This window comes from Strix uralensis, chromosome 4 (assembly GCF_047716275.1).
Source record: "Strix uralensis isolate ZFMK-TIS-50842 chromosome 4, bStrUra1, whole genome shotgun sequence".
NCBI classification, from domain to species: domain Eukaryota; kingdom Metazoa; phylum Chordata; class Aves; order Strigiformes; family Strigidae; genus Strix; species Strix uralensis.
In genome coordinates, this window is record NC_133975.1 from 121,918,824 (window position 1) to 121,932,736 (window position 13,913).

Here is a 13,913-nt window from a genome sequence, read left to right on the forward strand (position 1 = left end):
CAAAGGTTTTTTTTAAGGGAAGAAGCACTTTTCATAATGAAACTCTGGAGAACTTAATGAGAAGAAGGTACCTGAAAGTCTCCTTCACCATGGAAAAAAACCCTACAATCACTACGAAGATTATCAAGGTAAGAGTCTCACCTAATCTAATTGCAAGTAATCTGGCAGCAAAGCCTGATGAGTTAGCAAATCTCCATTAAGGAATGCTGACAAACCATACAGGTAACAAACAGCTGGTGTTCACAGAAAGGGAAGAGGATAATGTAAGTAGTAATAAAGCAGGCACTTAGAAATCAGTAGAGGTTTTCTGCTTTTAGCTAAGTGTTCCTGGGTTTGAACACAGACTATCAAAGACTTTGTGTTTGGAAGAGTCTGTTTGTTGTGTTTGTGGAATAAACTTTTTTCCTATCAATACTAGGCCTTATCCCAATAGAAAGGTAAAGAAAGGGACCACAGTCATAGTTGGGAAGTAAAGGTATGGGAGGGTGAAGAGAAGTACTGTACCACACACTGAATGTTCTTACTCTAGTAGTGGCCAAGATTGTGATATTCCACCAACAGAGTGGTTTTTATTTCCTCTGAAGGGCTTAATACACTTTTGCAATGGTTCAGTGACTGAGGTAGGTGAATACAGAAATAAGTGTAGCTTCCTGTGACTCGCATGCAGTGATTAATAATTCTCACAACCTTGAATGAGCAACTGAAACTCCAAGAGAGAATAAACTCACTGAAAAGTGAGAGTATAGAGGAAGGAAAGGAGGAGTGTAAATGGAACACTATCCTTCATGTGTAAGCACAGAAAGTCATGCAGAGTGAATATGGAGAAGAGAGTCTTTCCAAGCTAGAAAGGTGCTGGTAGTCAACTATCAGCTGACTACAGAACATGGAAGCAGGTAAGGAAGAAAGTTGCTTCATCTTTCAATGAAATGAGAGGTTTGTCAGAAATAAAGAAGGAACAGATATTGCTGGTTGAGCAGAGTATGTATGGGTGTGAGCATTCCCCCACAGAGGTGGGAACCTACTCCTTGAATGCAAGGAGTAAAGATGCAAGTCTAATCATCGTAAGCTCTCCTCTGTGCACCCTTAAGATGTTGGGAATTTTGATGCTTTAAAAGTAGGATCTTGGAAAATACTGAAACTGTCCGTAAATTCATGTAGCATAGAGTATTATAGTTTGTCAAAGGGTGCAGTTCTTAGCTCCTGGTCACTTACTACTTTGAAGATAACAGTGGAAATTGGGATATATAAATATAGTTGTGTTGCTGAAATTGTCTAGTATTTTTCTTTATGTTGACATTAATATTGACATGCAAATTTTCTAATAGTTTCTAGCTTTCAGTTACTTTAACTTTATTACCTGAGGGGTTTAAGTCTGTTTTTCATAATAGAACTGTTTTAAAGCTAACTCAATGGGTTTCTTAAACCTTTCAGTCAGTATCTTTTGGGCTATAACAATAGCACAGCTCTGTAGAAGCTGGCAGGCGAAAAGAATTCTGGTTAGCAAAATGTTAATGTGCAAGCATCCTGCTCTGTTTAAAAAAGGTAACAGAAATTAACTAATGAAATGGCCTGTTAAGAGTTGAATTAATGCTGCATGCATTATTTGCTTGTTAATTCTCTGTGGATAGAAAACGGCAGGGAAAAGCACACTGGCTTTCATTTGTTACAGCTTTCTAGAAATCCTTGTGACTCTGGAAAGGAGAATTCACTTGCATGTGAATAAAGCTTATTGACTTGGGAAGCAGGATCATGATCAGTGTTTATTTTACTTGGAACTTCAATGCCGTGGCCAACAGTGGGTTCCCGATGGTATGTTCAGGCATCCTGACCATGACAGTGAGTCAAGGCAAACAAAATCCAGTCCTTTTATTCCAAAGTGCCTGAACTCCCTGATAACAGGGTAGCTCTGCATGCAGTAATTGCACATATGTACAAAGGATTTAGGCTGAAATTGCATCTGGGACAGTGTACTTGAGCTTTTGACTCTTGAGCACTGATTTTGATGTTTCCTCTTTTGCATAAAGGACATTCTTGTAGGAAATACAAACTAAAAGCATATGCAACTGTCAAGTGATTGTGATGAAAAGCCAGACAGGTTGCTGAATCTGGCCTTTCAATATTTATTATTGCCAGGATGCTTTTAAACAGCACTTTAGCAGCAGTTGAAATTATTCCAATGTAGTGCTCTATTGTAGCCCACATTTATAAAATGAAGTCATAGATTTTATAGACTGTAGGATTAGATTTAAAAAAACTTTTGTCTCTTTTGGAGGAAAGATCCTCTAAGCCAGGAGGATAATTCTTGTTAATAACAATGGTAAAATAAAACAACCCACACTTCTTAAATGAGATGAACCTGAAATTCTTTATAGAGGCTTGCTCTATTTGTGGATGTAAGTTAAACCGAATCTTAGTTTGCTGCATGTATTTCTCACACTGTTGCACCTCAAAAACCTAAGAGCTTTGTGCTGCATTAGTTGAACTGTTTGCTTTTTTCTCTCCCACTGTGAATTACAAACTTCCCTCTCTCTTCTGGGAGAGGAGGGAAATGGGTATATTGAGAATAAAGAATCCAGCATTGTAAATGTGTTTGGGGGTTTTATTTTAATATCCACTCAGATGTTTGCAGAAAACCACAGTGACCTTGTTGGTGGCAGACAAAGAATATTCTAGAGACATCATGTCTAGATAATTTCGTCCTAAAAGCAGGGCATATAGCATAACTAGTTCCCTAAGAGAAGATGGAAATGTGGGCAGTAAGTAGTTTTTACTGCTAGATGAACTTGGCTAATTCTTACGCAGATGAGACAGGAAAAACAAGATCCAAAGGGAGAGGAAGTCCTACGATATTTCAGGTCAGGCAGAGGCTTGAGGAAGAAGCATGCTCCCCAAGTCTCTTCTGTGTCTGTCTTCTGCTCTGTGCCATAAACAGAGGGGAGTAATACTGCACTTCAGTTCCATTGAGCTAAGCAACCTTCCTGCAGGAGGGAGCTTACAGTGTGTGCTGCTTATGTGGGAAATTGCCAGCACGCACAGACTTGATTACCCAGCGTATTATGAATCAGGGTCATAGCTGGAGTAGTTGCTTTGTTGGGAGTGCTCAGATCCCTCGGGTAAGCAGCTAATTGCAGGAAATCTTTTAAAGCAAATGTGTGATAGGAAGAAAGCAATGAATATTGTTTATTCAAAAGACAGGAGTGGTTCCTTTGAATAATTTCTCTTGCATAATTATGTAATTAGGGCATGTTCTATTTTTAATTAAATCTCTTGCATATTCATGAAAATTCTCTGAACCTGTGGACCAATTTGCATGACTCTTACTTTTAAAATGTAGTTTGTATAAAGGAATGCCCTTCAATCTTTTTTCCCCTTTCATATTACTGTACAAACGCATATTTCACATTAGTATACATCGTTAGCCTGTATTGCCTGTCAAAACTACAATATGATGATAAAGCATTAACACAAAATTGCCAGACAAATGTTTTAGAGATGAAGAACACAAGGAGCTGCTGCTCTGAAATACTGGTATCACAGCTGGTTTTTGTTGGATGGCTTGACCTGTGTAAGATATCAATCAGTGAGCGGTATTCAGAAAGTATACTTCAGTTCCCTCAGCTTTTCAAATCCAACAGTTACTCTCTGTATTTACAGTCTGCAGACAATCCATGTTCCCCTAACTTTGTTTTGTTTCTTGTGTGCTTCTGTGACTTTTCCTGTTCTGCCTCTTTGACAACAGCATTAGCTTTGATTCCTCTTCTGACTTCCTGCTTCGCCTGACTCGGGAGTCTTGCTTTCTCACCTGACTCTTGTTCTCATATGTGCCACTTTGTAGACTTTCTCAATGCTGTATGAGAGGGCAAACAGATGTAAGCTCAGCTTTCCTCGTGTATTTTAGATATCAGCATTTAGGTGAGGCTGCACATTTTGATTTACCACTACACCTCCATATGTTTCCATTAGCTTATGATTCATACCCTCTATGTACTGCAGGAGTTACACAGGCGGTTGGGCTAGATGATCCTCGTAGGTCCCTTCCAACTGAACTATTCTATTCTAATATGGAGCTCAGATGATAATGCACCATAATATTCTGTCCAGACACTAATAATTCTTTCATAAAGTTAGGCTGTCAATGTTCCCTGATGATTTCCAAAGCATTTTACTGCTTTGCTATATTAACTGGTTTTTTTTCATCTCAAACCTCAGTTCCTTCCATCTTTCATTTCTGGGCTTCTACCTAGTGGAACATAAAGCAACATGAAGAAAATACCGTGACCATTCATTCTTCTCTAGCAAAAGTGGGAATGAAATTGGAAGCGGCAAAGAAATGTTCTTGCGACAAGCGCCACCCGAGTTCCAATGGAAGTCTTTCTTTTTATGTGTAAACCTGTAGAAGAGTAGGGATCTTTCACTTAGGGCAAGGTGGAACAAAGACAAGGGCATTGAAACATATTAGCACATGATTAGCCTCAAGGGGGGGACCCAGCTTCCACCACAGAATTTGTTCTTCAGCCTGTTTCCCCCATGTGACTTGCACCATGAGCCGGCTGCACACTGTAGAGCTCTTCGTGTGCGTTTGTCCCAGCGGTGTTCAGCTGAGACGGGAGCATCACCTCTGCCTGCTGTCAGCCTGCTTCACAGAAGCAAAACGCTGACCTTCCTCCCAGGACACTCCGAACAACCAACACGAAAAGCAGGTGCGGCGGCACTCCGCTTTGGAGCGAAACCCCCTGCGTGAGAGGGGAGGGAGGGCGCCTTGAGGAGCGCCGGGGTTTGCCCTCCACGGGCACACGCTTCAAGCAAACAAGGCCTTAGCGAGGTTTAGCAGGGCCCCGCCCGCCTCCCCCGGCAGCCTCGGGGATGCCAGTGTGGGGCCCCGCACCTGAACCCCCGAAGGCCTTCACCAGCCTCCCTCCTCTCCCTCCCGGGGCCGGCCGGGTGCGCGCTGAGGGAGGGAGAGAGGCCGGGCCGGGCCGGGGAGGGGAGGGGGTGTTGCGCTCACCCCCACCCCGCGCGTCCCTCTCCCCTCCGAGGGTCGGGATGACGCCATGGGTGGGGGGGGCGGTGGGAAAGGAGGGCGCGCGGAGGCCTGTGGGAGAAGAAGGGGGAGCCGCCATGTTGGGCGGGGCGGCGGGCGGGTGGGAAGGGAGTGCGGGGCGGGCGCAGGGGCGGTGGCGGCAGCAGCAGCCGGGGCGGTGGTGGCTGCTTGCAGCTGTCAGCGCCCGCTCCTCCGGGGCTGGGCCGAGCGCCGACCACCGCGGCCGCCGGGGCGGGCCGGGCCGGGCCTGTCCGCACCTCGGGGGAGGCACTGAGGGCGCCGTGGTGCTGACCCGCTTCCTTCCTTCCCTCTCTTCGGTCCTCTCCTCCCCCACCCCCCAAAAAACCCTTTTCCTTCCTCCCTTCCGCCCGCCCATCGCTGACATCCTCCTCCGGTCGCCTCCTCCCCACCCCCCACCCCCCCCCCCCCGCCTCGGGCTGCGCGGCCCCCGCCGCCTCTGCGAGCGCTGCGCACATCGCCTGAGCCTGCAGCACCGAGCGGTGAGCCGGGGGAGCTGCCCGCGCCCGGGGGCGGCCCTGCCGGGGGGGCGGCGAGGGGGGGGAAGCCGAGGGGGGGTGGTGGTGGTTAATCTTTTTTGCCTTTTTATCTCCCGTTACGCAAACAACAAAAGGCTGCGCGGGCCGGCTGGTCCCTCCGCAGCGCCGCTGACAGCGAGCTCCTTCTCTGCGAGGTGGGGTGGGGTGGCTTTTTTGGGGGGGAGTGAGTGGGGAGCGAGGTTGTTTTTCGGTGTTTTGTGTACAGCTCTGTCAGTTACGGTCACCGCTGGGCTGAGGGAAGCAGGGACCCCCCCGGCGGGGATGGGGATAGCCTCGGCTTTGTCCCCTTTTCCTCTCCTGGCTCCCTTCGGTGCTGCGACTCGGGCCGGGCGCCGCCCTGGGAGGGACCCCGGGCAGAGCCGGGGCTGAGGGAGGCTGCCGGCCTCGCCCCTCCGTCGGGCTCAGATCGTCTCCGTGGGGTGTGCGGCGCTTTGTTTTTACTTCACGTACTTAGCTTAGGTGATTTATTCTGTTGCTAATTCAGAAATGGTGAGAGAGGCGAGGACAGCTCTCTCTTGGGTTTTGTAAATAGTGACCGAATTTATGTATTGTAGGTCACCCACCGTGCTGTCGTCGGAGGCGATCCGTAGACCTAGGTCTTGGCCAGATTTCTACACTTCTAAAATAAGAAATGCAGAAAAGCATTGATTAGGAGCACGTTATTCTAACAAAATTACATGAATGCGTAGCTGACTTAATTGATAACTGTATTTTTAGGGCAGAGATTAATTAGACACTTTAAAATCTTACTCATTCTGGCTTCGTGTTTCTAATATTTTTAGGTAACAAGATGCCTGATTTGTAGATCTGCATAGCAGTTGTCTGTAATCACTAGAAGGAACTTTTTGGCTTCTTATTGAATTCTGTGTTCTAAGCATATTGGAGAATATTTTACTGACCAAAGCAGCATCACCCAGTGTAATGCTATTGCCTGGCTCTTTGAAGGCTACTGAATCAATCAATGATGGTGCTCTTACTCTTTTTTTTTTTTTTCCTCGTTAATGATTTCCATTAGTATATATGATCTAAATGTAGCAGCAGTACTCAGTACTGCTCATGGAATCAGAATCAGAAAATAAAAATAGCTAGAAAAAAGTGAAAGTTTGTTTTCATAGTTTGCTTTGAACAGCAAAATGGTGAGTAAATGTCATTCATGATATAAAATACTTTCACAGTTATACATAAAAAATACATAAAATGAAGGCTATTAAAATGTAATTTTAGCATTCTTGCAGTTGGCAGATGGTTCAGTAACAATTACTCTGGGAAGTAATTGTCTCTTTCACTTCCACTTTTGTATTTGCACTTCACTTAAATAGGAAACTTATGCCCAAAGGGTGTGCATTGGAAGCTAAAAAGGAACCTTCGAGATTTAGACAGTTTAGCATTTTAATTAAAAAACCAACAAAAAACCAAAACCAACCAAAAAAACCCCCAACAATGCTAAAAACAACCTTTTTGAATGCACAATTGATTTCAAACTCTTTTGGAAAATAGCTTTATTTTAATTGATTATGAATTCCAAAGCTTCAGCGAAACACGATAGAGGATATTACAACCCTAGGATTATAGATACAATTGAAAGTAACACATTCAGCATTTACTGGCAGCAGAGAGAAAGCTGATCCATCTGGTGATTCTGAGCAGAAGACCTTGTATTTTATAAGTCACTTGCACGATTATTTTTGTGAACACATGGTTTAAGAGGACCTTTTTGTGAAATTACAACAGAGACCCCCAGTAGCTCCATTTAGACATGCGTTCTATATGATGCAGAACCATGTGGGTAAATACAGGGAATTCAAATTGTCAGTTCTGAAACTCACACAACAATGCAGTATCATTTCTGCATCATGTTGCAGTTAAAGTTTGGCAACCTTTCCGTTTCCAAAGGATGATGATGGTACTGGACAATTCCAGTAATCAGAAATTCTAACAGCAATTTGAGCTTAGATTCCCTTCACTTTTGTAATCAAAGAAAACATGCTATCATATGTAAATTAAAAAGAGGATAAAGTTACCCTCCAAATGTCTCATGAAATAGCCTCATTTACTGTTTGTCAAATTACTGTGATGTGCTAACAGTGCCTTATTAATGGAAACTGATTTTTAAAAAGGTTTGTGTTTGACAAAAGAGGAATTGCATACAAAATTATTAATTAAATTTATAGGAGTTGAGAATACAATCTTCTGAATGTTTTGGACATATAAGAATCAAAACAATACAGACACTTAAAGCATATAGGAGCAATTCCTGCTTCCTCTGTTTATGAAGAACTTGCCATGATAATGGCAGAAAACCCTTACTTGTGTGCTACTCCTATGCAGTATGTATATCTCTCTGTATATCTATATATGTAGATCTATTTGTGTATACACACCTACATATGCCCCTTATTTAATTGGGAGTTTGGGGAAATATTGTAGCATCATACTCAGTTCTGAGTCCATTTAATGCAGCTTCTGTTTCTCTTGAGATGTGAGCTTGTGCAGTTACTCTGTCATCTCTTTCTCTGTTTGGCTTCTCTGGCAGACGTGCAATTGGATTTATTCCGGGATTAATAACATCTCTTCAGATGCACAGCTCATGATTATTTTAAAACTTAATTCAGTGTACAAATACTTGTTAAAAGAATGTTTTTTATAAGAGGGAGTGGAAAGTAAGGAAATTCGGGTAAATTAATAACAAGCTAAATATGCTTCTGTATTTAATGTTGAAGAGCATAGTAGCAGATAGTGATGGGGGCCAAGCATGCAAGGTCTACTTAAATAAACACCTCTTGTCTGTCTGCCTCCAGGGTGTTGTTCAGTATGACCTAACTATCGTAAAAATGGGCCAATTCCATCATCATTGCAATGAAGTGGCTGGTCACAGGTGTTTCTCTTAATCCAGCCTGTATAATACATTGTGTTTCCAAAGTATTTTTTAATTGTTTTATAATAACATCATATTTATCTTGACTAAAGTTTAGAAAAAAGGTTTCTTTTCAATGTTAAGTCCCATTTTCCTTAAAACAAAAGCATGACATGTATGATACCCAGTAGATACTTCGTGGTAATCAAATATCAGTCAAAGACATATTGTTCATTCTGAAAAGAAACCTCTTTGACTTCGAAATAGAACTGATCATAATAGTTATATCCTGAGTCACTTCAGATATTTTTGAGGTATTAAGGCTTTCCCAGTAATTTTTTTAGTGCATTTTCCTTTCTGAAGGCAGGTTGTAGAAATAAGTGTGGTTTCTTTGAAAAATTACTTGATCGATAAACGTCTGACCAGAAAAAGGTGAGATGCTTTTGTTGCCTTCATTTTATGGGATTTAAATTGGGCACTTTGTTAGAGGGTCAGAGCCAGAATTACAGATGCTTTCGGTGATGGAGGAATTATTTCCATAGGGTTTTGTGTGAGGTGCTTTGCAGGCATCAGGCTTAAGATGACACTATACTTGGGTTTTTTTTTTGTGCTAGACAATTAATATATTTAATAATGACAGGCCATAGTGAATAGGCAAGTATGAGGTCTGGGAATGTATGCTTCCAGTACTGAGAATGTATGCTTCCAGTGCCCATAATATATTTGGAAACGTGAACAAAGGAGTTATTCTCAGAGGATGAACACTAAAGCACAGTTAACACTAGATATGCTAATTTCTTATAATGTATAAAGAAAATTAATCTCTGGTAGTTGACAGTTTCTTCAGATTCAGTTAACTAAGAAACCAGATACAAGTAATAGTATCTGTGTGTTGATTTTAATTACTGTTTGTTTCTTTGAATCCAGTTTATCTCCCATGGACTCTGCTATTTAACTCTTTTTAGTGCACAGAAACAACCTTTACTCTGACAGCTGTGTTTTGACATGTATGTGGAATTAAATTGAATGTATGTTGTCAGTTATTGTTAGTCATCTTTCTTGCTCAAAATTAGGGAGGGCATGGGATCATGCCATCTTCTATTCCAAATATGCTTTCCCTCTGTTGTCTACTCAGATGTACAGATTTTTTACATGGTTTCTCAATATCAGGTCTTGCTTATGGGTAAAAGTAGTAAAATATCTTTTGCGGGTAGACTTAAAAGTGAGCAGTTTCCTATTTTGGTTCTTTTGTAAATATCTGCCATAAAACCCATTCATCGTATTAAGATTGTGTTTCTGGGGTTATATCAGAACTAGAGCTGATTTTATTAAATTTTGGAGTGAATAGAGCAAAGGATGTGTAACCAGCCTAGTCAGTAGTACTGGCTTCCTTAATTATACTCATTATGTGATGTACCCCAGTAAACCATTTAAAAAGTTAATGTTGCACTAATTAATATTCAGAAGGTCAAGAAATGTCTGACATGAAGCTGAACTTTTTGGTACTGCTTAAAGAGTTGTATTGAAAAATCAGTCTTTTTAAAGGACTACTTACATTTTTTTGGAATTATTTGCATTACATACAAAACCTGATGTTATATTCAAAAACTGTTTCTTAAATACTGTGCTGCTATCCCTTTTGGCAGTGTATTACTACTAATATTTTATGCTGTTCTAATGTTGTGCTTTGTCTGGAGACAGCACAAGTAGAATGTTAACAAAAAATTAAGATTACTTGCCATGTGCTATTATTTGTGTGTGTGTGTGTGTGCCATTCCACAGTGTAGAGGGTGGTGGTTTCAAACTTTTTAAGGGATTGCAGTAACTGCATTCCTGCAGTATGTCTTGAGTTAGCTCCTTCCAGCTGACATTAGTTGATTTGCAAAGCATGTCATACAGGTTATGGACTAGAAGAGGAGGGGGGTTCTGTGTCGAGGGTAGCTCTGCCTTTTTCCCCCCCCCCCCCCCCCCCCCCCCGAATAGAATATTGTGTTTAAGATTGAGTGCTTTTATGGATGTTCCTTTATCAGACAACGTCAGGCTGAATAGTGTAGGAAAGTCACAGCTGTATGTTTCTCTTCCAGCTTGGGCAGCTTCCATTTCGGAGAGACTACTGTTACTCCCTCATCCTTCTTGTCTTTGCCATGAGTAGATTTTACTGTACCCTCACCTTTAACGTTTCATTTGTTCATGTGCTTAAACTGGATGTTCCTCCCTGCTCGCCCCTCCCATATTTAGTGTGTGTTTAGACGGATGAGGATTGGTTAAAAAAGTGGGATTCCTCCCCCCTTCACCTCAGTGTAGAGGGTAGCTGTCTCTAGTCAGCATAATGCAACTAGTGGGATGGTAATCCGTGAGGATATAGGAGAGGTTACAGGTTTGAGCTAGGAGGACAAAAACCTCCTAAAATGTTTCTGCTGACAGAACAGGAATATATACTCAATCTCTAAGGATATAGTTGAACTTTTTGTGAGTCTTAATGCTGGTTTATGTAGTTCCACACTCCTGAATCTTGTTCCATATCCTCATTCTGTTAACACAGCTTGCTGCACAGCAGCATTGGCAAATAAATGTATTTTGGCTGTGTTTGTGTCCTGGACCTTTTCTTTTTCTGTTCCCTCACCTGTGACTGAAAAATAATCCAGTAAAGGTGCATATGTTTGATTTGATTTATTATGGATGGGAGTGTTTGTGCTGAAATGATGGAGGATGTGAATGAAATGTATGGCTGCATGAGGAGCATTGCCAGGTTGCTATCTCCCACCATACATAGCCTTAGTGAGTGAATGCTCCTGGTCCTGTGTTTGCAGGAAGCCAGACCAGATAATTCAGCAGCCATTTCTGTCTCCAAATTCCTCTGTACATAGAAGACAATAATGTGTGGAAGATATAAGAATGCGCTATTGTTTATATTTGCCATTTCCCTGGCTGTAGCCCAGTTGCATTCAGTATAATGAATATTACTGTTGAAATATGGAGGAGTGCAGGAGTCATGATGATGTTTGGCAGTGTGCTCGCACAAATAATAGTGACCTAGAGGTCTTACTAGAGGTATGAATGAATGACTCCTCAGGAAGATATGTTAATTTTGAGGAGTGGTATATGTTGGGAAGGTTTGGTGTGCGAACCTGATTGCTATCCTACCTTAAGGCAGAATTAACAGAGAGGATGTGATAAAACTGCTCTGTAGGGTTCTTGTCTGGGAGCATTGTGGAATACAGAATGCTGGTGCTTGCTGGGCATTCCTGGGGGTTTAAGAAATCGTGCAGAGATGAGAGGTATTGTTTTGTTATGGTACTGATAGGTGTTTTAGCCAGATGCCCTCATTGTTCAAAGATTTGTTACCCATCCTACTATACCTTTTGAAAAGGCAAGAGTTGCACCATAGGGTGACTTTGACTCAGTGTCCCAGTAATTTGCTGTGACTTGCATCTCCTTTCAATTGTTCAGAAAAGAGATAAAGGCAGATTAATGATTCAGTTACTCTGCTTTCAAGTCTTCCTTACTCGGTATCAATTTCTCTCACAGTACTTTTAAGTTAAAATTATATGTGCTGTGTGTTGATTTTGGAGCACACTTCAACTATTGCTGTTAAAATACATCGTTTAACTTAGAAAAAATTTCTAAGTTTGTGCGGAATGCAGGTAGAGAGCAAAGATGCACAGCATATTTTTGAAAGCAGCAGTCAGTGGGGTTTGAATTACAGTGCCTGCTTGTAGTTTGTGTGGCCACTGAATCTTGATCCCCACCCAGTTGTTGTGTTAACAAGTGGCCTGGAAATATGCTTGCTGACTTTTTGTTTTTGTCTTCTCCTTTTTTTCTCTTGGCCTGTAGTCTGGCTGCACATGGAGCAATACTTGGAAGTGCATGACATGTTGCTTTTAATGGCACAGTTGTTTTAGGAATTGACTGTTCTGCCATCCTCAGTAGGGGGATGCTTTCAAAACAATTCATCCAAGAGAGATGGTTTAAAAAATAGTACTAAAACTGTAATTTTTTACTTTTTTGGTGTCTATTTTCCAGTTAATGTGTGGTCTTGTTCTGTGTCAGTGCACCAGAAGAGTGGTGTACTGCAGCAGGATGGTGGGAACTGTCATGCTGGTGTTGTTAACCACAGCCAGTATTTCAGGAGTCCCAGAGGAGCACCCAGTGCCCAGCACTAGCTACGATAACTCATGAATGTAAAAGATCACTGGAGAAGGGGGCTAAAACTATGGTTTGATCCTCAGGTGTGAGTTCACAGAATGTTAAGGTGCCTTTGTCAAATGCTGGGTTAGTGCTTGGCTGTACTGCTCCATACCTCCTGGCCCAGTAGAGTTCAGACCATCTGAGTAAACCCTGCAGATTATGGAATGCCTAACAAGGAAATTATTTTCAACCTTACAGCAAAATCAGCTCTCTGCTGTAGTAGGTAAGAAACAGTGAATGGTACGAGGTTGTTTTTCTAGATGATTGCATCATTTGCTGTGCTTTCTGTGAACTGAAATTTGTAAGGTGTAAAAAAAACTATTCATCTGTTTGATAATTGGTGATTGCCATCAAAAGTATCAATTTTAATATTTAACGGGGTGGAATTAATTCCTTCTCAATGTTAAGGACAATGCCTGAACAATTTGTGCAACTTTTTCTGTAGTCATTTTGGAAGAATTAAGTTACTGGTTTAGTATTTAATTTTTCTTTTTTTAATGGAAGGATAAGCAGGGGAAGGCTATTTTCTCTAAAGCTTGAAGGTAGACCCTGTGGTTTGTACATCTTAATGTAAACTATTAGATAGCTTCAAAACAAGTTTGAAGGATTTGTTAAACCTAAAGGGTAATGTGTGCTGAAGCAGTATTAGTGGATGTTCCTTTTATGTCTGCAGAAGAAATTGCTGGGTTTCTTGTTTTGGTTTAAATAACCCTTCTCTTCAGTGTCCTCAAGCAACATGTGTAAAAGCATCATAATCTGTGCTCACAGTAAATTGTCAGCAAAGCTTCCCACATAGATCCAATAATATGAATCAAGATGTGGCCTTCTCTGCCCTTCCTGCATGCATTTTTTTAATAGTTGTAGGTATGCCATAAAAAGTAGATTTGGTTAAGATTATAGTTCTGATGTTAGTAAGTGGAAGCTGATGGGGTTTTTAATGTATTATGGAAGTCTGAATTGATGGTAGCATTCCTTTGCTTTTACCTAAGTGCTATTTAGAGTTAAGATAAATAGATATATAAATGGATGCTTACTTTGATTAGTCAATAAAGCAGTTCTTGTCCAAAAATAACAGTGCAAAATGAAAGAACTGGAATCAAGCTCAAAAAATGTTGTCTATGCTACCGACAGCTTAAAATTGCAAGACAAGTAACTTTCAAAATACTTCAATGTTACTGTACCTCTCTACTCCAGTCTGAGATGCTCTTACCACCTAGAATCACTGTTAAAAATGTCTTATCGAGACTCAAGATACACTGAAGTCATGGTTGCA

The 13,913-nt window shown here is 41.4% G+C and overlaps 2 protein-coding genes across 10 annotated transcripts in view; both read left to right on the plus strand.

Moving 5' to 3' along the window:
• COA8 (cytochrome c oxidase assembly factor 8) overlaps positions 1-2,585 on the plus strand; it is a 34,731-nt gene extending 32,146 nt beyond the window's left edge. For both annotated transcript variants that reach the window (XM_074868925.1, XM_074868929.1), the window contains exon 8: positions 6-2,585. The gene's annotated coding sequence lies outside the window, so the exon portion shown is untranslated. The remainder of the gene's footprint in view (positions 1-5) is intronic.
• The window catches only part of KLC1 (kinesin light chain 1), a 53,694-nt gene continuing 39,819 nt past the window's right edge, over positions 39-13,913 (plus strand). For 2 of the 8 annotated variants that reach the window (XM_074868902.1, XM_074868906.1), the window contains exon 1: positions 5,186-5,541. The gene's annotated coding sequence lies outside the window, so the exon portion shown is untranslated. Of the gene's footprint in view, positions 129-4,542; positions 4,701-5,185; positions 5,542-13,913 lie in introns of those variants that run through there. The other 6 variants (XM_074868907.1, XM_074868908.1, XM_074868903.1 and 3 more) reach the window with 5 other exon arrangements.